At 40.4% G+C, this 23,520-nt stretch overlaps 1 protein-coding gene across 9 annotated transcripts in view; it reads right to left on the minus strand.

Annotated features, from left to right (window-relative positions):
* The window catches only part of NCKAP5 (NCK associated protein 5), a 996,626-nt gene that overhangs the window by 568,509 nt on the left and 404,597 nt on the right, over positions 1-23,520 (minus strand). Inside the window, exon 1 of one of the 9 annotated variants that reach the window (XM_063647389.1) lies at positions 23,122-23,518. The exons of the other annotated variants lie outside the window; for them this stretch is intronic. The gene's annotated coding sequence lies outside the window, so the exon portion shown is untranslated. Of the gene's footprint in view, positions 1-23,121; positions 23,519-23,520 lie in introns of those variants that run through there. 9 annotated transcript variants of the gene reach the window in all.

Consider the following 23,520-nt stretch of genomic DNA (forward strand, 5'->3'; position numbering starts at 1 on the left):
ATGAAATTCTCAAAACAAAGGAAGTCTACTCCCCTAGGAGACACTAGATTGAATGAAGCATTTCATAGCATTTCATCTATGGAAGAACTAGGCCCTCTCCTGAAAAATATTTGCTTTGGTCCCTACCATAAAGCGGTAAGGTAGTAAAGGAGAAAATGCTGTGACAGTGTTTTCTTTTGATTCAGTCCAGTAGCTATGGAAACTATCTTTTAAATGCCAATTGGTCCTCTTCCCTGCAACTACATAAAAAAAAAAACCATTTCTTACCCTCACAGATTCCATGGGTGGAAGCTTCATTTTTCAACATGTTCAACTTATCTAAGCCCTCTCTCGCTTTTGCTCAGTATTTGCGAGCTGAAGCTATCATGTTTGATTGATACTATGGATTTAAATTAGCAAACACATGAATGTATTTCTAACTAAGGCTGCGAGGAGTAATAATGCCCAAACCACAAGTAAACATTTGTTAAACCTGCTTGATGTGCTCCAAGAAAAACAATGTTTGCTTCTTTCTCTTTCCCTATATCTCTTCTTCTGAGGTAAAAATGCATGTAATTCCCATCGCTTGTAATGTTACCAGCCCATGTGTTTTTCTTTTCAGTGTCTGTGCATATACCATAGGCCACAAGCTGCAATTCAGGGTCAAGAGTTTCCTTCTATTTACAAATCTAAAAAATTAAGATTTTTCTTTTGTGGCTCCCTCAATAGGAAAATGGTAGACAAGCTAAAATATAAACTGATACTAGGGTCTGACTGTTTTTCTGCATGGATTTCAATCATATCCCATTCGAAACAGAATCATCTCCAGAGATCTATTTCTAGATTTATTCATTGTTTAATTTTTTGAGATTTGTCATTTTTATTTCCTTAACTATATTTAAACTTTTCTTTCAGTAAACAAATTTGATAAAGATGGATATTCTTTGTGTACAGCTTCCTACTTCAATATCACCTTAGTTCATCATCTTTATTGCCAAATCTCCTTGTAATCTATCTCTTTATAAGACCCTCCCTAAAATTTTGAAATTTGCAAATTCAAAATACAACAAACTGCTATGTTCCAACATGCATTAACTTTTCTCACTGATTTTTTTCAGTGTCACTTTTCTCTTTAACCTCCAATCTGTCTCATACAATTTATTGGCAGCATAGTATTTATATAACCCTATTTTATGCACAGTTAGCATGAATCTTAAAAAATTAAGGGCTACAATACCCAAGACAACTCTAAAGAAGGACAACAGAATTAAGGTCTTAACCACATCTTAAGAAATGCCATAAAGATAATAGAATTAAGACAGTGTGTTTGAAGCAAAACATATAAATATATATTAAAAAAAACAGGCCCATGTGACAAAATGAGGAGCTAGAAACAGACTCACAGTTAAGATTGTCACTTGATATACAACAAGAGTGACAAGGAAAGTATGGGAAAAGTCTTTTCACTATATGATTATGGGTCAGTTGGACACCCATACGAAGGAAAGTAACTCTTGATCTTTAATTCATACCACAAACAAAACTCAATTCCTGAGGGACTGCAAATATAAGAGAGAAAATAACAAAGCTTCTGTAAAAAATAAAACAAGAGCATAAGAACATATCTTGATGACTTCAGAAGAGACAAAGGTTTCTTAACACATAGCAAGTACTAGGCATAAAGGACTTTATTAATTTTAATAAATCTATAAAGGGAAAATGTATTTACAATATCTATACCCAATATTTACAAAGACTTGAAAATACCAAGCGTCTGTAGGCAAATATGTGGAGAAGACAGAGCTCTCTTCCACTGCTGGTGGGAGTGTAAACTGGTACAAACACTTTGGGGAACTGATAGAACATGTGTATACCCAAGGGCCAACAAAATACTCACAAAAATATGTACAAGCCTGTTCATAGCAGCACATTACACAGAAGACCCAGACCAGGACATACCCAATTGTCCATCAACGATCAACTACATCAATAAATCATGCTATATTCATTTAATGAAATGCTACCCTGTAACTAGAATGAAGTGTTTATGACTACTTGCAATGATATAGGTAAGTATCACAAATACAATATTGAATGAAAAAATAGTGAGAAAAAAACAAAACATAAGTATTGAATTATTCTATTCATATAGAGGTCAACTATGGGAAAAACCAATTTATGGTAACAGAAATCAGGATAGTATTTGTGCATGACAAACAGGGCATGGAGTGAATTCTTGGATTCTTTTTCTTGACCTGGGTGCTAATTACATGGGTGTTTTCACTTTGTGAAAAACCAGTATACTAACACTTGATTTGTTTGCTCTTCCGTATGCATGTTACACCTCAGTAAATGTTTTTTTTATTATTAAAGGCACAATCCCTATTTTCAATGAACATACAATTAAATTTTGAAATTAGAAAACATAGAGGAAAAACAGGAGAATGTTAACAGGCAACAGGCCACAATTAGTTTCCATCAGCACATATTCATCAAATTCGTATGCTTATGGCCAATATTTTAGGAGTGATTGAAACATTTATAAATATTGAAAAAATTCCCCCTGCCCTCCAGGAGTTTATAACTCAGAGCAAAAAAGGATTTTTTTGATTTGATAAGAAAAAAAAAAAATGGAGGTGGGGAGAGTCATAGCAGACACTAAACGATGATAATGCTAGGGCAGTCAACTAGCATATGTTGCAACAGCTGTGCTGTGGGGATTGAGAAAGAATCATGGTTGGGGTCTGAAATTTTCAAGAAAGGCCTCATGGAAGAGACAAATGTGACCGTGGAGTGGAAACATGCATAGCATCTGAATTCACAGTGTGAGGACCCAGCAATAGGAATGATTCCAGGGAGGGAGGCTGTATGGGGCAAAATGAATAGTAACTGAGTAGACGGAGCTTTCCTGGTGAGGTAGGTAAAGAGGAGTCACTGGGGAAGAAAACACTGAAAACCAAACTGTATTCTAATGGAAAAAAAAAATCACTGTCTATTCTCAAATGGAGCAATGACATGAAAAAAGCTTGTTAAAAATATGTATCCCTTTAACAATACTGCTTGTCTCTGGAAACCTTTTCAAACTGTAGGTCACAGTAAATTAGCAAGGAGTAAAATCGCTATAATGTATGGCAACCCATTTTCCCTAAAAGTGAAATAGAAAAAAAGCAGAAAACACCACAGTGTGCTACACAGATCCTTAGCAAGAATGTACATATTCCAGCTGATGCTGCCTCCAATTGCTGGAATCAGTGGGTAAGACATGGTGTGGGCAATGTAAGGAATACATACAATGGCTGCCTCATCCAGCTTCATTTTGTGAAACAGCATTGTTTCTTGAAATTTTTGTTTTTGTGATTTGCGTGTGTGTGTGTGTGTATATATTTGCATGTATATGCGTACTGTATTGAAAATAAAATGTGTTTCTCACTGTGGCTTCCAGTCAAGAAAGTCTGAAAAATATTCCTCCAGAAGTGGAGTTCTGCAGAATTCATTTGAACAAGGAGTCTATGCCCAAATAACATTAAATGAGGAGATGCAGAATAAATGAATGAGTAACAGGTAGTGTTAAAAGTCTACATTAAGACATTTAGACCCTCCCCAGGTTGTGCTTGAGCCTTAGGATTATTTACTCCTCCTTGGATTCCCTGTATCCCAGAAGTTACTCAATCCAGCATTCCTTTCAATAACATTAAATGAGGCTGGAATTTAACCATTTCCTAAATCCAATTCTTCCTGCCTGCCTGATCTATCTAGCATGTTGTGAGGACTTGCAAATAGAATCATTTATATCACATGTACTATTTAAAGTAATGTTAGTTTGTTTTTTTAAACTCTGTTCCATTTATAAACACCTAATACACACAGCCCTGCTTAAAAAGAATCAAATAACTGGCAATTTGGGGCAGAACTGTGGGATGTCTTTACTTTAAATTATCTTGATATTTGTCATGTTTCTTCCTGATGTTCAACATACAAATCTAGCTTCAGGGTGGCTAATGGCTGTTTTATGATAGTCTCATTAATGACGTTGTTATAAAAACTGTGAGAAGCATCAAAAATATTTTTTTACATAAAGTGATTTTATTCTATGTTAATTTCCTACCCCTTAAAATTTTGCAGCATTCAATTAAAATCACATAAGAATTTCCAAGCCCCTTCAAATTTTACAGCATTAAATTAAAATTCCATAAGTAGCCTCCATCCATGTTTCCACCCCCATTACTTTAAATTAAAAGGGAAACTCACTAGAAATCCAAGGTCTTATGCTGTTAAAAGCATTCCAATCAGCCACACAAAGCATTTATTGTGGGACAACATCCATGAATAGTTAAAGACCCACTGAAAAATATGAATATGTTTTCTTTATAGAAGCTTATCCTAGGAGCAGAGAAGGCCTTCATTCATTCTGAAACCTGGCAACCCGGAAGTAGGCAGCATGAAATCTCTCAAGTGTATATTCACTTCCTGTTCTGCATAGGTCAGCCTTTCTCCATGCTCCTTAGTTCTGCAATTTCTCCCTTCCACATCCTATTTTCTACTGCGGCTACTTCAAGTCATGTGTGTCTCATGTTACTTGTTCCAGAGTTACCCTAAAGTATTTTCATATGTGACTATACTAGGAAAAGGGAATTGGAAATTGTAAAGTCCTATGAGGGGATTAGCAGTCTCCCTGCCAATGAGGTCATGTGTTGACTAGTCACATTACTGATGAAGTGTTCAAAGCAACTAAGAAATTTATCCCAAAAAGCTGCATTGATATTCTGGAGAAATTGTTCATTATTACTTAGGAAGGAAGTTGGCTGCATGCTAAAAGGGAAAACTAGAACTTGTCCATCTGCAGTTGCTTTCATATCAGCTGGTCACACAGCTTTCATTGGTTTCATTACAGCCCCTGGGAGAAGGTGGTGGAATTATAAAGCTACCTTGACTAAGTGTGGTGAGTGATCTGCACTGTCTCTGTTTGGGACTATTTATTCCTAAATCTACATCCCACGCCGCAGAAGTTGGGCATCTTCCACTTCCCGCCCTATGCTATTCAGAAAGGGTTTCTTTTCTTCTACCTTATCCTCAAATAAAACCACCCAGAGTTCCATCACAAGGCCACCTGCTATTTTTAGATGGAGATCCTGGGCATGTGCCCTGGGCTCCTCTCCCATGCCCTTCCTCTGCAGTGTGCACTAAACAGGGCAGGGAATATAACATGTGAGAGGATTTCAGAGGAGGGCCTCTGGTCCACTGGGAAAAAGGCAGCACTGGTGCCAGGACCCTGGTTTCTAGTGCAAATTCTGAGGTCAACTAGCCATGTGTCCTTGCTCAACCCATTTGAACTTTCCTACGTCTTAGTTTCCTAGTTTATAAAATATAGGGGCAAGACTAGACAATGTTGAGCTGCACTGCAGCTTTTAAATTCTCTTCCGTGTAGAGTTGGATAATTCATGGTTTTACAGGGACATCCTTGACTCAGACTGATCCAGCCCAGAGCACATGTCTAACCCTTGACTGCCCCGGTTCGTTCCCCCACCAGATCAACAGACCCAACCCTGGTCCTTGGAAAAGTCCATTTCTTCCTTCCTTCCTAAGTTCCAATTTATCACTTCTCATCCTGAGAAAAATCATCTGCTCCTCACTACTCAGTTTTAAATTGGCAGTATCCCTGAACATTTCTTGGTATCTTACTTTTAAATTTGTTTTTCTTGCTCAGAGTCTGCCAGAGAGATGCCTCTAAATTCATTTAACCTGGACTGTGTCTTCCCCTATAGCCATTCCCCTCCCCCATCTCACTATCTGAATCACCCCTACTTATGCCACTGCCCCTGCCTCTCCCACCCAATAGGTCTGCATTCTTATCCAGAACTTTGAGTGGGTTACCTTACATGGTAAAATGAACTTTGCAGGTGTAATTAAGTTAAAGATCTTGAGATGGGGAAGTTATCTTGGATTTTTTTGGCAGGGCTCAATGTAATTAACAAAGGTCCTTGTGAAAGGAACTCGAAAGAGTCAAAGCCTCAGAAAGAGATGTGAGGATGGATGTAGGGGTCAAAGCAATACCTCTGCCAGAGGCTAGAAACCAAGGAATGTGAACAGACACTAGAAAGTGGGGAAGGTTAAATTCTCACTGAGAACCTCCAAAATGAATGAAGCCCTGCCAACAGCTTGATTTTAGCACTTTTGACTCCCAGAACTATGAGATAATACATTTCTTTTGTCTCAAGCCAGTAAGTTTGCAGCAAATTATTATAGCAGCAACAGGAAACCAATACACTTTCTCTCCGATTGTTCTAGGTACCACCACCTTCAGGCTGACTTGACATTAGTCACCCTTCCTCCTTCAAAGTAAATGTTGATGGAGGACCTCCTAAGTGCCAGCTCTGTGATGGGTTCTGAACAATAGACAACACAGATTCAAGCTCTATGTCTACGAAGCTGACAATCTGACAATAAATTCTGACTTGAAACCAGTAACTACAAATATAATGAGATCTACAAAGGAAGCACATACGCCCAAGGGAACACAACGTGGTGCGGTTTGGGAAGGGCCCTAACCTGGTCTTTGGAGGAAGGAGGTTGAAGCTAAGTCCTGAAAGATGAGGTGGCAGTATCCTGGAGAAAGGACTCAAGGCAGCCAGCAATGTGCTTCTGAAGCAATGTAAAGAAGGCAGGTGAAGAAAGAAGACAGAAAAGGCAGAACATGTAAAGCCACCACCAAGGGTTTTATTATTATTATTATTATTATTATTATTATTATTATTATTATTTTACTGCAACCTAAGAAGAGAGGTTTTAAACAGAGGAATGACAGGAAATCTGAAAACATCAGGATCCTGAGACATCAGGGAAGGAATGCCAGAGCACAAGGAAAAACAATGGGTCCAAGCCTTTGAGGTTTTGATTCAAGGAACAGATATTCCCCAGGAGGGAATACCTATTAATCCACAGCTACGTGATCAACCTTTATCAGGACCTTGATGTGAGGGTGAGGCAGCCAGCGAACAGCCCAGGTCTAGGTGAGCAGGGCAGGCAGAGTGGATGATCTGCTGCACCACTGGACATTTCCTATGGGTTGGAGCCCTGGACAGCTCAGCCCTCTGCCTCACCCTGGGCACCCACCACCAGCTTAGGGCATGTAAGACAGCATGCAGGTGTGGTTCCTGACACAATGTGGAGGGCCAGCCAAGGGCAGGGCCACCTGCTTCTGAGGCAGGCTCTGCCCTCCTGAGGTTCTCACTGCCTGCTATTTCCTTGGTGGAAACAGGTTCTAAATTGAAAACAGGTTCTCTTGCAATTTTTAAAAAGCATTTAAAGAAAATACAGCCAGGGGCAGTGGCTCATGCCTGTAATCCCGACACTTTGGGAAGCCAAGGAGGGAGGATCACTTGAGGCCAGGAGCTTGAGACCAGCCTGGACAACATAGGGAGACTCCATCTCTACAAAAAATTAGTTGTGCATGACGGCACAAACCTGTAGTCTCAGCTACTTGGGAGGCTGAGGTAGCAAGATGGCTTGAGCCCAGGAGGTCGAGGCTGCAGTGAGCCTTGATCATGTCACAGCACTCCAGCCTGGGTGACAGGGTGAGACCTTGTCTCAAACAAACAAACAAACAAACACAAGAAAAGAAAATATGTTTTCTTTTTAAAAGTGAAAGAAAATATATGCCCCTCCATATCTCAAAGTTTGGCATCCATGGATTCATCCAACCACACACTGAAAATATTCTTTAAAAATAAAAAAATAAAAAAAATTCAGCAAAACAGTAATAAGAAAATACAAAGAAAAAATACAGTGTAACAACTGTTTACACAGCATTTACATTGTTTTAGGTATTATAAGTAATCCAGAGATAACTTAAAGTGTACAGGAGGATGTGTATAGGTTATATGCAAATCCTATGTGGTTTGATATCAGGGACTTGAGCATCCATGGATTTTGGCACTGGTGAAAGGTCCTGGAACCAATCCCCTGAGCACAGCGAGGGATGACTGTATCTGCTGCTAGCCACATACAGAAGCGTGGAAAAGAAAACAGACAAATATTTTTTTTGACCCAGACCCTAAAACTGCCATTGAGCTCCCCCAAAGATAGGCCAAGCCTTGCATGAATTTGCCGGTCTTTATTTGGCCACATGGTTTTGACTTCATTGGGCACAGGAGTGTTAAGGAGGATGACAACACTAAACATAGCATTTAGCACACAGCAGATTCCAAAGTAAAAAAAAGCATATGAAACCATTCATTATTGACTCTACAAGGTACTCTATCAAACTCTAACCTAAAGCAGAGATTTGCTATGCAATAATAGTTCTTATTTAATAGATGTGAAGATGAGAAAAGCCCTCATTCACTATTACGAAATACATGCATCTAACAAAATTACACTTGCATCCCATAAATCCATACAAATAAAAAGAAAATATAAGTGAAATCAGTGTATAGACTGTAAAGAAACATGAACTCAACATTTATCTTAAAAAGCATATTCCTTTTAACAGCAATGAAGACCAGACACAATCCAAATGCATATTTCTGCCCCAAGAATAATCAACTGCATTTTGTTTATTGGAGTGGTTCTTTGAAATTGAGGCTGGAGGCTCTGAAACTATGAGGAAGTCTCTCCTAATGTTTGGCCACAGTCATAACCCACTAAAATTTTCATTTTTATTTTAATTTCTTTAGGAAAAATAATATTTCACAGACCTTTAGTCCAAGAATTGGAACTGCATAAGGTAAGGGAAAGATAGGCTCAGTGAGTTAAAAGTGTCCTTCCTATACCGGAAGCATCATTATTCAGAGGATGATGACATTTTCATCCTCACATCTCCTGATTAAACAAACAAGAGAACAGAAGCTTGGTTTTTCAGATGGCAGAGATGCTTATTATCAATGAGGAGAGAGTTCCTGGCAGTAAAGGTTACTTAGAAGAGCTATAAAATCACTTTGCCCAGAGGCCCTTAAAAAGAAAGAAATCCGTCTGCTCATGTTCGTTTGGATGTAACCATTCCTAGAAGCAGTTGCAGAAAAGAGATGACTTGAACTTCCATTTTCACTACGGGGCTCTCTTTCTAGTCACGGCCAAGTAGAAAACACAAAAGCACAAGCTCCCAACAACATCACAACTCATAGACATCCTACCATTGGCTGGAGCTGGGTCCCCTCAGCAGCACAGGGACTGTCAGATCAGACCACGAGAGGTCTTTGCGTACAGTAATGCTGCTGTGAAACAGTCCCTTTTAAACTCCAGTGGCATGCTTCTTCTGCCCTGTCACTGATTTAGACAAAAGAAGGTGCCCTAAGATTTTTCTGTGCCCCTGGGGGTGTGAGCCCCCATGAGACCAGAGGTTTTTTAGGCCAAAGTCAGGCTGCCCATGGGCACCACCAAAGACAAATGGAGAAAGCTTTCTTCAATGCCAGCCAAAAATAGGGTCTACAAGGGTTCTGAAGTTATAGTGCATGATGCCTACCAATTTAAATTCATGACTTACTTGCAGCTGACAGAATTCATTCCAACGTCCAGAATAATCTGCTGAAGCAGCCATTTACAAAAGCAAGCCACAACCCTTTACCATTGTCCTTCAGCAGGCAGCCAGCCTTAGGGGGTCTGCAGACAGCGACTTGTGGCACGTGAGGTGAAGACTCTGTCAGTCCCATTCATTCACTTCGCCAGCCTTCTTAGAGAACAATGAATCCTGTGTTTCAGGGTAAAGATGCCAACCTCACCAAGACTGCCTCTTGCTAAAGTGAATAACCATAACAGAGTTCCTGCTGGGCAATCAGGCAAGCAATCCCCAACTTTTCCACTCAATGGGAATGACACAAAGTGCACCGAGAATGCCGAATGTATTTCAAAATATAACCCAGGTTCAGCTCTGTGGCTCAGAAAGCAGATTCCTTAAGAAATTCTGGGAGAGAGGGAAAGAGAATTAACGTGTCTAGAAGACCCACTCTGTGCCAGGCATTCTACTGGACCTTTACATAACTTACTTCATCAAAAACTGATGATAAGCTTACAAAGAGCTTAAGGCAAGTATTGTTCTTCCTTATTTCATGGAAGAGGCAATATATCTCACAAATTAAGTAAATGAAGGCTATAGAAGACAGAAGTTAATCACTGGGTTTCACAAAGGTAGAAAGTGGCAGAGCTAGATAAGATTTATGCCCTGTCTACCATCCAAGGCTTCCTTTCAATGCCCCCATGCCTTGGACTCCCTCACCCCCCTTTTCATCATATTTATCCCTTGAATGGAACCAGGATGGGGAAGCAATATTCCAGTTGTAGAAACTCTGGGGTAGAGCTTGAGTTTTGCCTTTTTCAAGCTAGGTGACATTTTAAAGATCATTTAAACTCCTAGTCTCAGTTTCCTTATATGTAAAATGAAGATGCAGGCCAAGGCCAAATGTGTATTTTAGTGACAAGAAAAGGGAAAATACATGTAAAAGTGCTCTAAAATTATAAATTCAAATGTGAGAAAGTGTCATCACAAAACCACTGAAGGACCCATGCCAGACATGTCCCACCAGCTCCCCTACAATGTGGAGCTCAGAGTAAGAGATAAGGCTGGACTCCAGCATGTTCTTTAAAGAGCAACCAGGATATCTGCCTTCCGTCAACTCCAGCAGTAACAAAAATAAGCAGAAATTCACTTTTCTCACTGGCATTGACTCATTCATTGCTCCACTGCAAAAGCTGGGGAAACATTCCCAAAAAATTTTAGATGATGATAACTATAGCAGTTGATCTCCAAAGACGGCCCCCAATGACCCCTGTCTCCCAATATTCATGACCTGGTGTAATCTCCTCCCACAGCGAAAATAGGTTGGTCCTGTGGCATGCTGTGATCTATAGAACACGAGAGAAGTGACACAATGTCAGCTCCAGGACTTAGCCTTAGGAAGGTCTAGAAGTTTACACTTTTGCCCTGAACCACCATGTAAGTAGTCCTGGTAGAGAGAGCATGTGGAGAGATGATATGGAGGGAAAAAGAGACCCAGTCACCCCAGAGGAGCCCAGCTTTCCATGTCTGATGCTTCCTACTGAAGCATCAGACATGGGAGTGACCCATCTCAGATACTTCAGCAAGGTTGAGCCCTCAGGTGACTGAAGTCCCAGACAATATCATGAAGAGCAGAAGAACCACCCAGCTGAGTCTAATCAACTCAGAATTGTGAGAGATAGTACAGTTGATATTGTCTCAAACCCTAAGTCTGGAGATTGTTATTCAGCAACAGATAATATCAACAAGGAGGAAAAGGTATCATCATCTAATCCTTTACTATGGGGTTCGCCCTTCACATACATAATCTAATTTAATCTTCACTATAATAATTTGAGATAGGTATTAGGACACCAATTTATAGGAGGTTGGGTGAAGTTACGTAAGTTATCCTAGGTCAGGATTTGAAACCCAGCTGTGGTTTGTGACTACAAAGCCCATTCTCTCAATATTCTTGTTATGTTTTTCATAAAGTATATCACAGAATTACTGGTCTCTAAAGAGTTGAAGAACTGGGATGAATAAAAAAGAAGCGTTACCAATTAAACATTTATTTTAAATAATATAATAAATAATGTAAATGGAAGCAATGTATTACAGTGAAAAAAGAGCTTTCAGTTAGGAGCCTGGAACTTGAATTCAACTTCTGACCTAATCATTAGCTGTGTGAAACTGAACAAGCAATTTGACTATGAAAAAAAAGTTTTCTTTTATAAAATAATAAAATAACTTCTTAGATTTTTGTGGTGGTTGTCAGAATAAAATACTGGACATAAAGGACTTCTGCAAACAAAAATAAAAGAAAAAAGTAAAAAAAGTCCTATAGATATATAAAGAATTGCTGTTGAATTAAGTTGAGAGTTCTCCACTTCATAGTTACCACGGAAGTTTTCAGTTCCCAAATATTTGTATTTTCCTGCCTCCTTCCAGGATAAATGTTCTTATAAATACTGTTTTGTTTCTAGAGCTTTGGGACACATGACTCTTTTAAAAATGCAAAATAAAATAAACTGAAAGACAACTATTTAATACATCACTTCTTTATTAATATTTTTGGAAGCAAAGCCATGAAAAGCAGAAACCCTGTGGTTTCTACTGAATAGCTACATTTTCCCACCCTATTGATCCACTCACTTATGTTAGTTTCCTTGGGGGGAGGGGTGTAAGTGACAGCTTTAGGGAATGTGTGTACAAATACAGTCCTGACACAGACAAACAGAGGGCTCCTAGTGCGAATGGATACGAAACGAGGTCTACAATAGATAATGGCTGTTCTGTTCAGTGGAATGAGATACAAGATGTCCCACAAAGACAAACTCTGCCCCTTGGGTGGGCAGTGGCAGCTAAGAGTATTAAAATAGCCCTTGCCAACCATTGCTTAGAATCCTTGCAGCAGCTTTTATCCTGTTTTGGAAACCAAATGATATATCTGGTAGTCTCAGCAATTTATGTAACATTCTGTCATCGGAAGTAAAATCTAGGATCAGAATGGGTATACAAAGCTTACATTACAGAATTAAAAACAAGTGTTTAATTAATGAACAAATTATGTGCAAACTCATAAGTATGAACTGACAGGGAGTAAAGAACATGCTTTCCCTTAAAGATTTAAAATTTTATTTTTCCAAAGTCCCCAAAGTCTGTACATATATCTTCTATTATGTAAATAAACATCGTGCTTCCTATTTCAGAGTGGAAGGAATGATGGTTAATTAAATCCGAAAAAAGCAATCTGCTTGATGAAATAATTGGAAATTTTAAGTAAACCAAAGAAATATAATCTGATCAATTTAATTTTGAGTTTTTCACTTAGTTTGGGGGTAATGGTACTAATCTAACACTAATATGTACAATAATTGTATGCTTATATTTATGTGATATATTCTCATTTGTTTGACATATTATCATTGAACAAATAGGAGCCTTACCCCCTCTATTGAACTCGATTATATAAAAATAGAAATTACAATGAGGCACCTAGATGAAACCCTTCATTTGAATTAACAACCCCATTAGGAAAAATTGTGACCCCAAAATAACCACTGTAGAGTGATTATGGCTCATTTGGCATATGTTTATTCCAATCTTCCTAAATTGCTTATAATTGTTTTATTATAAATTTTAATAATATATAATGTTTACATTTGTATTTTTATCAAATAACATTTAGGAAACTTTGGAAAATTATCCTAAGTCCACATATTAAAGAGCAAGGTCAATATTCTCACAAGCATACACAATTTGTAGTTTAAAAAAATAGATAAGTGTAAAATATCTTCAGTGTATTATAACCACCTAATTAGAAAATGAATGTGCCCACATGAACCAGTAGAGACATATCATTACCTCACATTCATTGGTTATCACTCTACAATTAATGGAAAAAATGTAGTCAATAGTTTAAAACAAAGTGAAAGTTCCTGTCTCAATCTAGCACACTAGAGGCCATTTATTACATAAATGTGCTCAGGTAAGTGCCCTTTCTGGCTGCAGCCCTCATCCTCTGTGTCTTCTCTCCTAGATTCATATAGTAACAGAAGACCATTTAATCTTGGCTAGTCAAACAGTGACAATAGTTAGATAACGAGGCTGGACACATCATAATTTTCCCTACTTACCCTTTACAGACTATAGGACCTATGGACCAGCACACACAATAACTACCCACAAAAGAAAAGCGGGAATTTTGCATTTATACCATGACTTTATCTAATGTAGACAGCCAAAAAAGAATTCAGGAATCAATACGAACTTTTTCAGCTTGAAGTAGTCAACATGCTCAAGGACATTGATATGTCTATGTAGCACAAGTTAATTTAATATTAAGATACCAGTGGTCAGAAACCTGTCAAGCAAGAGCATAAAGAAACACAACTCAAGGTTTTCAAGGCCATGTGAAGTGCCAACAAGCAATATAACTAGGAACAAAATGGATCCAGATACTTATGAAATTGCAAACAACAAAAGAGAAAAATATTCAGAAATATTCACACTAATAACTACTAGTCTGAATCATTTGTAAGCTCCCAAACGCATGAACAGAATCATAACAGGTGTAAGAATGGAGAGAAGAAAATACAGAGAACAAATGAGTTATTAATTAAGCAGCTAAATGCACTTATATTCATAAGTATGTAAGAAAACTAAGACACTTATGATAACTACTCTGATAAATAATTCTAGAGAAAAAGCAGCACAGCTTTTCATTATACAGTATAGTATTGCTTTATTCCTCTGCCTTTTTTGTAAATATTAAGAATATTTCTCAAAAATAGAAAATAATCAGGGAAAAAGAAAATCATTATTCTGTGTAATCTCACATAAATAGCTGAAAGGCCAGATGCTTAACTTTGTGTACATAGATAAAGGAGAACATGAAGATTGTGAACAAACCTAGAGGCCAGTTCTTGGAGACCAGAGAGACAAATGAAGGGACCCAACATTATGTGCTAAAATCTTTGCATAGAAATGAATAAACTCAAAAGAGCTGGCAGCAACATCTGTGTGACCTTTATACTGTGCCCACTCTCCTTTCGGATAAAGTCCATGATGAGGAAAACCAGCAAAAGTGCACCTGGGCCACGCAAAGAACCAGATTCCCAACCGTAGGTTGTAGAGTCTCTTATCCACATTGTAGACACTCCCTCAGCCTACATAAGCCCATTCCAGTGCAGGAAGTGCTAAAGACTGCACAGAGTCACTAAGGGCACTATTACTTACACTTGACTTTTGGCTTGAATTAGCTAGGTTGCGTTTTAAGTGCATTTTATTGAAAAATAATTTGGACTACAGAGTGCCCACCAAAAACCAACCGACAAAAAACAAAAACAAAACAGTGCATGCTTGTAAAGACATCCCTGTCTCATTGGGTTTGGAATACCCTTGGAGCACCTCACTGTCTTTGACTACTGTGTAGAAGTAGTTTAGAAATCTGAACTACTTGTGACTAGGCCCCTAATCACTCCTTGCTCCTCACTCAAATCCAACCTCTGCATCATTTTCAGATTCATGTTCCTAAAACCACCTACCCAACATCACCTCTGACTCAAAATCGTCAATGGCTTCCAACGGCATTTCCCAAGATAGCCTCTACAAACAGCCCCTGCAATATGTTCCATTAAGAATAAATTCAGTGGCTGGGCATGGTGGCTCACACCTGAAATCCCAGCACTTTGGGAGACTGAGATGGGCAGATTGCTTGAGCCCAGCAGAGTTTGAGACCAACCTGTGCAACATGGCGAAACCCCGTCTCTACAAAAAGATACAAAAATTAGCCAGGCATGATGGTGCATGCCTATAGTCCCAGCTACTACGGAGGCTGAGGTGGGAGGAATACTTGAGCCCGGGGAGGTTGAGGTTGCAGTGAGTCGAGATTGTGCCACTGCATTTTAGCCTAGGCGACAGAGCAAGATCCTGTCTCAATTAAAAAAAAAAAAAAAAGAAGAAGAAGAAGAAGAAGAAAACCAAAAATAACAGATTCAGTGATCAAAACTATTTTAAGAAATTCTTAGAGAGAACTTCTGCAGGAGAGAAACATTTTTTTAACTTTCTCCCAGCTTTTCTTACTTTTTCAACCATGGGGACTTCTTTTGACTAACAATTCTACAATATCCAATAGAACTAGCCTTCCAGAAAGAGGGGTCTTGGGAAATGCTGGCCCAAAGGGTGAAGTTCAAATTCCTTAGCATGCATGTGATGACCCATATTAATGGGTCTCTGCTACCGCTCCACCTCCACCTCCCACCCTCTCTTCCAGGTGCTCAGGTCCCTGCCTGAGCTCAAGCCCTATGCAGGGTAGAGTGCTCTCCCTCCTCATGTCTAAGTCCCACTGGGGTCAGCTGATACTCTCCTTCCCCCAGCTGGCCTATCTCAACCACACCAGCCTCATCCATCACTTCATCTTCCAATCTCCCAATTCCACTGATTTCCTTCTTCTATTTCCCAGCTCCACATTAAGTGTTTTGGGGGGATCTTATAGGCTTTGTTCCTTTTTTCTTCACCTAAATTTTAAGTTCCTTGAAGGCATTTGTATTTTATAAATAATTTTATAACTACATTTTATAACTAATTACTATGAATTCATGAAACCTATGATCTTGTACGTATGTTAAACAAATGGTATGTTTTAATAAAAATAAGATGAGTTTCTCCAACTATGTCAGTGTAGCAAGAGGAAGAGGGAGATCATGTCAAAACAGAATAAAATTCTCAGAGTAATGTAATTTAGCAGAGTGACTGAGGGATGTCCTCAAAGCAACATCAGGATTCCAAAGTTCTACAAAATCATCACCAGTGCCAAAATGTTGAACAAGAAACCACAGATACAAAGTCGTGGTGTGCACCAAGCCCTAAAATTGACTGTCCAATGAAAAAAGAGGATATATTCCCTAATCTGATCTAAAGTAGACACAATGATTCATAGGAAGAGAAGAAAAAGAGGGACAGGTCTTTTGGGTCTGTTAAGTGCCAAATCAGATAATTTGCTAGTTTCTAATACAGTAAATCCCCAAATTTCCTTCCTTTCTATGTGTCTTCTATTCAACACATATTTATTAAACACTTACTAGGTATCAGGCACTGAGAAAAAAAGGCAGCTGGAAATGTCTTGGGGAAAATTGGGATAAAGTATGAGGTACAGAGACACAAAGGTTTCTTCCTTCTGAAAGTCCTAGTAAAATGAGAAAGCAATTTTTTAAAGTATATTAATGCAATGAGGATGAGGCAGCCTAAAATAAGTAAGTCTCATCTAAAAGCTGTCAAAAGCCATAAGTGGGCAGATCCATGCGATGTCAACTTTATGTGTTTCTTTCATTTCTTTCAAGAACCAATGACTTTCTGTTGCCAAATGTTCAATATTAGAATAAAGAACACCAGTGGCAATCATTGTTTTAAGTCCAACACATTGCCTGACACATGGTAGGCACCTAATAACCATCTGTTGGGTAAACTAATAAATGAACAGATGAGTGAAAAAAGGCAGGAAAGGAGGCCTTCCACCTATGCACAGAAATGCAGTGTTTAGTTGGAACTTACTTGGTGCTGTAATTCCTTTACACTGGAACACAGTGAAGGGTCGGTTATACAGATCAATCAATGCCTTCTTGAGTTAATTCACATCTCTCTTAAAAACATTCTTATTAAAGATCAAAATTCATAGGTGAAACAAAATATTTAGATAGCCCTACATGATTCTTCTCCCATGTCACAGTAATGCAGGCAAATTTAGGACTCCTACAATAAACGTACGATGCCAGAATTTTGAATAAATAGTCCATTTTATACTATCTCAATAGGAAAAATCGGTGAAGTGAGTGACAGCTGAATTTGGACACCTGTCCCTTGGGAGGAGGTAAAAAGAACTGCACTACGATATTAGTATTTTAACAAGTTTAGGTTTTAAAAAAGTGACTAAGAGGAAGACAAAAGTAGAACAGTCTGGGAGAAGGCAAGCTGATACAAATTTGCATCAGGTGAACTGTGTGTTATATATCAAATCTGACTATAATGCCAGTAGGTTGAATTAATTCATCTTATCTTACTTACAATGACATGCTTAACATTTGGCACATGTGGGCATATGTGTGAAACTTGATACAAATTAAATTAGAAAAAAATGTTGGTAGTTTATGTCTCACTAATAGAAAAAAAATAAATCAGAAAAATTATTGATGATAATGTGGTCTTTAGACTAGGAAGAACCTTACAAGGAAGGTGAGGAGGATATTTTCCCTGGAGGTATTTGCAATGAAAATGAGCAAAGAACTGAGAAATGGAAAAGAATAAATTCCTTGCTGTGTGATTAAAAAAGCCCAATCTTTTCTCTCGCATTTCTATAATGCTGTGAATGGAGTGTAGGGGATCAAGAGATTGTTGAACCCAAATACAACCCTGCATATTGTAGTTATTACAGAAATCACCTTCAAGCTTTCCAAACGATTCAAAGTACCAGCAAAAACCACCCGAGGTAGGCTTATCTCATAGGATAACTCTCTCCTTTGCAACCCACAGTGTTTTATTTAATAACACCGCTATGACACTTAAGTTTACCTTATTATATAATATCTCCAACATAATGGAGAAAATATCTATTTCACAGATATCAATACTGCTGTCTTTGAAAAGGTCCAAAGATATAGTATGTTTCTGACACAGACCAGGGCTTAATAACTGACAGATGTATTTATTATGATGATGTTCCTTACTATGATGCTATTATTATTTCTTATCATGCAAACCCCTCTTCCAGCTGAGAATAAGACTATGTTCTTCATCTTTGCATCCCTTGCAGCCCAAGCACAGTGACTTTTTACAAGCATTTGATGAATTTAATGTTAACTGAAATGTCAAAGCTTATCTTTAAACTAAACTGGTTTATCTCATGAACTGACCTGTTTGTATCTCAAGGAAAGAATAGGTATCATCTCCCATCATACTTGTGGAGGGCAACACTCCCTCTGAAAGTAGCTGCAGTAATATTTAATAACCCAGAGACTTAGCTTAGCTCTGAAGTAAGATGCTATAATATTTAGGAATGAAAATAATACCCAGGAATGCCAATGTAATGCCAATGCCAATGTAATTGCTTCAGGTTATAACTTCCCTATTAACGATTGTTCTCTGTAGGGTGCAGGGAGGAGGCTGAGAGACGAGGTTAATGTGAAATAGCCAGTCTCATCCAGTCCGAAGTGATATGAAAATTATAAGACCATAGCTTCTAACATCTGTTGGCTTTCTTGTGTGTGGCCCCACCGTCTTATGCCTTAATATGTGTTAGATTTTATTCTTAACATCTTATAAATGCTCATAATTTTTTTTATTTTTATAGATGATGAAATAGGTTAGAGAGATTCATAACCAGGCCCAAAATCACATCAATAATAAATAAGGGAATCAGGCTTTGAGTTCAGATCTACATATTCCCAAGTTCGAAGGAGTAATCCCACATAACATGCGTTCTTAGCAACACTCTGAGTTCACAAATCTCCGGCTATTTAGAGGCCATAGTTTTACCTATAGCAGCAAGTGCTATGACTTATGTTCAAGACCTTTCAACACAACACAAAATGATTAGCTTCTCTCCCGTTCTCTAAGCCCTTCCCACCTGCTACAGTACCTGGAAATCTAGGTACCGGCATGCTTCTTAAAGCACTTTGTAGGCTATGTTCATGTCTGAGATGAGTAACAAGTTCACAGAGCCTGTTTATTTATGCCACCTACTCTCTGAGAGAAAGGACCATGTGAAAACAGTGTTTATTAGGAGAAAGAGGATGGAAGGGTGTAATATCCAGGAAGCAATCCCAGTCAGGGGCAACAGCCTTCAGCAGCAATACTGCACCTCTACCCTGGAGCAAGAAAGTCTCAACCACCCACATTCTTATTCATCTACAGAAACCCAAAAGGACAAAACTATTAAATGTTTTAAAGGAACAAGGTATCAGCTAAGTATGAAATGGCACAGTTCCACATAAAAAGCAGGAAGGCTTGTTCTCCAAAAATGCCCCTCGGCAAATATTTACTGGGTGACGGCACAAATAATAGGGCCACTGATTAGGGGGTTACAAAGAAGACTGACACCCCCGAGCCCGGATGATGTTAGCCATCAGCACAGTGCTCTTAACTTTCCCTGCTCAAGTCTCTCATGTTTTATAGAAAAATTTGAGGAGTATGCCTAAGGTTGGAATCAGCCTTACCTCTCTCTCAACTTCATCTGAAAACCTGAAGCTACTAAAGTCCCCTGCCAGAAGAGGGCTCACCCGCCCCACTATGCCCAATCTAACTTCCCAAATAGATCTACATTGTTTGCATTATGTGCTTTTCATTGACATATAACCAACCTAGAGATTTAGGTTAGCTCTAAACTAAAATGCTGTAATATTTAGGAATGAAAATAATAACCAGGAATGCCAAATACAGAGTCACAGGCTTGAGTAAACCAACTCTTGGGGAAAAAAAAAAATCTCTACATGTCTAAAACTTGCCACCAACCTTCATGGTTATTAAACAATAAAAAGCTCCCTTGGGCATCTTGAACCTTCCTCATAACAGACCTTGCCTTAGGATTACTTCTTGGCTTATCTGTTATCTAGTCATACCCAAAGCCAGCCCCCAGCCATAATAATCTCCCTACCATATACCACCCTGCTTGTAAAACTTCTTTGAACAAAACTTTTCAAAATGATACACAAGATCAGCATGATATCTGAAATGCAAACCAAAATTTATGACTATCAGCTAGCATTATAAAAACCATTTTTGGAGGAAAGTCATGAATGATATTCACAACTACCAAGTCAGAAGGGCTGCCCTCCATGTTCAAGGAGCAAAGAAAAGAAATCTACACAAAGGCCTTCTGTACATCCTCCCTAAAAATTATTTTAAAAAAGAGAAACTGTCATTTATCCACATGAGATATGACTGGTTTTCAAAGTAATGGGTAAAAATGACCAAAACCTTGATTGTCTTCATTATGGCTCACATAAGGCACACAAACTCTTTTTTTTATATTCTAAGTACAGAAAATTGCTTCATTTCTCAAGTAAATATATGCTAGAAACTTGCGGATATCTCAAGAATGCTTTGTAGCTAAAGAAAGTAACATCATTGCCTACTCATTTTGCTTAATTTGCTAGTCTCCCAGCAACTTTGTGCTAACACTTTCATCCCATTTTAGATCCTAGGATAAGGCAATAGTCCAGAGCCCTGGAAAGCCTCCACCTCCAGCAGTTCACCAGGCCACTGAAGCCCCAGGATGGAGTTTCTCTACAGGACACCCTTCTGGTAATATACATGTTACGTGCATTTCACTTATCTTCTCCAAGTTACATTCCAGTAACTAAGCTTCAGAAGCTTCTTATGAATTGTTTATTCTGTGTTTTAAAGCTCCATCAGCTGTTAGGATGATTTGCAATATTTTTCTTTTTGGTTAAGCAGGATTGGTGAGCATTACTGGGCCTTTTGGTGGAATCCTTGCTATTTAAAATTCCTGCTGCTGGGATTAAAGGAGATAATGTCTTTGAAAGCCTTTTGTAAACTGTAAAGTCCTAGTCAAATGTAGTGTGCTGTTATCACATTAACCATCATAGCAATAACCATAAACCAGCTGTAATGGGGGCTTTAAAATGCTGAAACCCATTTGGGTCTTGTTTTTGCTCCATTCCCATCCCTGGGGTGCCCAACATATGGGAGCCTCTCAAGGAAGTTTTGTTTGGAGGAATAAATCAGTGACTCAGAAACATCACATGGTTTTCCAAAGTAATGTCCATAGGCAAAAAGAAGCTAAGCACGACAATTTAAATAATGAAAATACTATGCCAAAAATACTGGGGTGCTGGGAAGAAATGCTACAGAACAAAGTTCTTCTAAAGAGAACTGATTTGATAATGAAATCTGGTCCTTTACAGTCAGACTGGGAAGGAGAAGGAGTACAGACAGGTGCAGAAATTTATTAGTCCAGAAAATGTTAGTCCAGGATGGCTTAGAGGAGGAGGCTGCCATCCCAGAAAAGGGAAGGGAGGCTGGAGTTTGAGAGGGAGTATCAAACAAAAAACAAAAAACAAACAAAACCCCTACAAAATAGGCAAAAGCTACTCCTGCAAAGAACATTATAAATGCAGGCTTTTTATCTAGACTGTGTCTTTAAAGTGGTGGAAATGACCAATTCTGTGTCTTAGGAGGGAGGTGGCATGAAGCCGGGAAATGACTGAGGAAGGGATACTGATATGAAATGATTTATTTCTGGAAAATGCTCTTGTAAGCGTTTGCAGGAATAGTTGTGGTTACTAGAGGGGTAGTCTATTTTAGGTACCTATGTATAAGGAGGAGTGAAAGAGTGAACGAGTTAGTGGGGACAAAAATAAAAAGGGAAGTGGTAGCGTCCAGCAACAGGGGCCTCATTCATAAAACTTAGAAGCCTCAAGGATAAGAAGAGAAATTCCGGGGTGGCTGCCTGTTACTCAGCAAGAAAGCGAACACTGGCTTGCTGGCTCAGCACTTAACCTGAGATGAGGATGTCCTAACAGCCCTTTTTCTCTAAGGGGTAGGGTAGGGTGGGGTGGGGCCAAAAGGAGAGGAGGAGGAAGGCCTGCCACCCGGGAGGTCCCTAGGACTCAGCAGCAGGGAGGGCCTTGCACCAGCGCTCCGCTCTGTTCCAGAAAATATCCTATTTCTGACCATCAATCAGCATTAAGCCAGTTTGGGGGCTGAGCTTTAGGCACAGGCAGTTACCAGTAGCAACAGGGCACACACTCCTGGTGAGCTGGGCGGGAGGTGGCAACAAGGGAGGGGCCGCCTGGGCAAGTGGCCTGGAGCTGGGCAGACAAGGTCAGGGATCTCCCCTACACGCACAAGGGAGGCAGTGCGGAGGGTGGGGGAGGGGGGATCGTGGCATTAGGTGGGGACAGGCGCGCCCTCCTGGGGCCGGGCCAGAGAGTGGCCCAGGCCTCTGACCTCGCTGGGGAGCAGGGAGGGAGTTTTCCTAGTGGCACAGCTATGCCCCTGCCAAACTCAACGGCCTCCCGGTCCCGGGAAAGGCGCCACTCCAGTGGCCCCTAGACACTGGAGTCAAGGCCAAGCGACAGGAGAGGCGCTGGCCCTGTGTTTGGGAGGACCACACAACTCAAGATCTGCCCCTCCCCTGCAGCCCCTTTACACCCCCACCCTTTAGGAGTCTCTGGAAGATGCCAACGTGGAAGCGTTTCTGCACGTGTGTGTGTTTTCATTTGTGCTTCCCACACAAAAGCGAGGCCCCACAGGTGGAGAGGAGGGCGTGTGTGCGCGCCTGTAGCGCGGGGCTCGGGCTGCGTGGGAGTTGGGCGGGGATGCGCACACATGGACCGACTCCCACAGGCTGTCCCGCTTCAGGTGTCCTGGCGCAGGCTTTCAGGGAAGGGAGAGCCCCCTAACCTCGTCCCACCTCCCAAAACTTCTCCCCCTGCCGTTGGGCTATGGAAAGGAGAAAGGACGCAGGACCTTGAGGGAGGCATCGAGTCACAGAGCAGAGAGGGGCCAAGGAGACCCAGGCGGGAGGCGCGGCAGCATACAGTCTGCGGGGACAAGGACGGAACCGGGTATTGGGAGCCAGGCGCTGAAGGGCTTGGGCTATGGTAGCGGCGCGTAGGGGGCGCGCCTGGGCGGTGAGTGGGCAGGCGTCTCCTTACCTGGCCTTCGGTGGAGCATGCTGCTGCGGGCTGGGGGCGGGGTGGGCGCTGCGCCCCCAGGGGTTGACCCTGCAGCGCCTTCACTTCGGGGGCAGCAAGGCGCCCGCTGCAGAGCCGGGAGTTGCCAAACTTGCCATGTCCAGAGCGCGGAGGTAGCCTGGGCCACGCGCGCACCGCAGCCCGGGCACCTCGCGCTCCTCCGCTTTGTTGTGTTCCGCCGCCAGTCCCCCTGCGCCTGCCTGCCAGTGTCCCCGAGCCCTCTCCTGCCGCGGGACGTTTCACTGGCGCTCAGGGAGGCCCCTCGGGTGGGCAGTGCCACTTTCCTCCTGGAGGCGCGCGTTAAAGAGCAGCCCGGGAGCGCCAGGCGGGCGGCTCGGCTTGCGCTCTGATGAGGAGGCT

Source organism: Pongo pygmaeus, chromosome 11 (genome assembly GCF_028885625.2).
Source record: "Pongo pygmaeus isolate AG05252 chromosome 11, NHGRI_mPonPyg2-v2.0_pri, whole genome shotgun sequence".
Classification (NCBI taxonomy): Eukaryota; Metazoa; Chordata; class Mammalia; order Primates; family Hominidae; genus Pongo; species Pongo pygmaeus.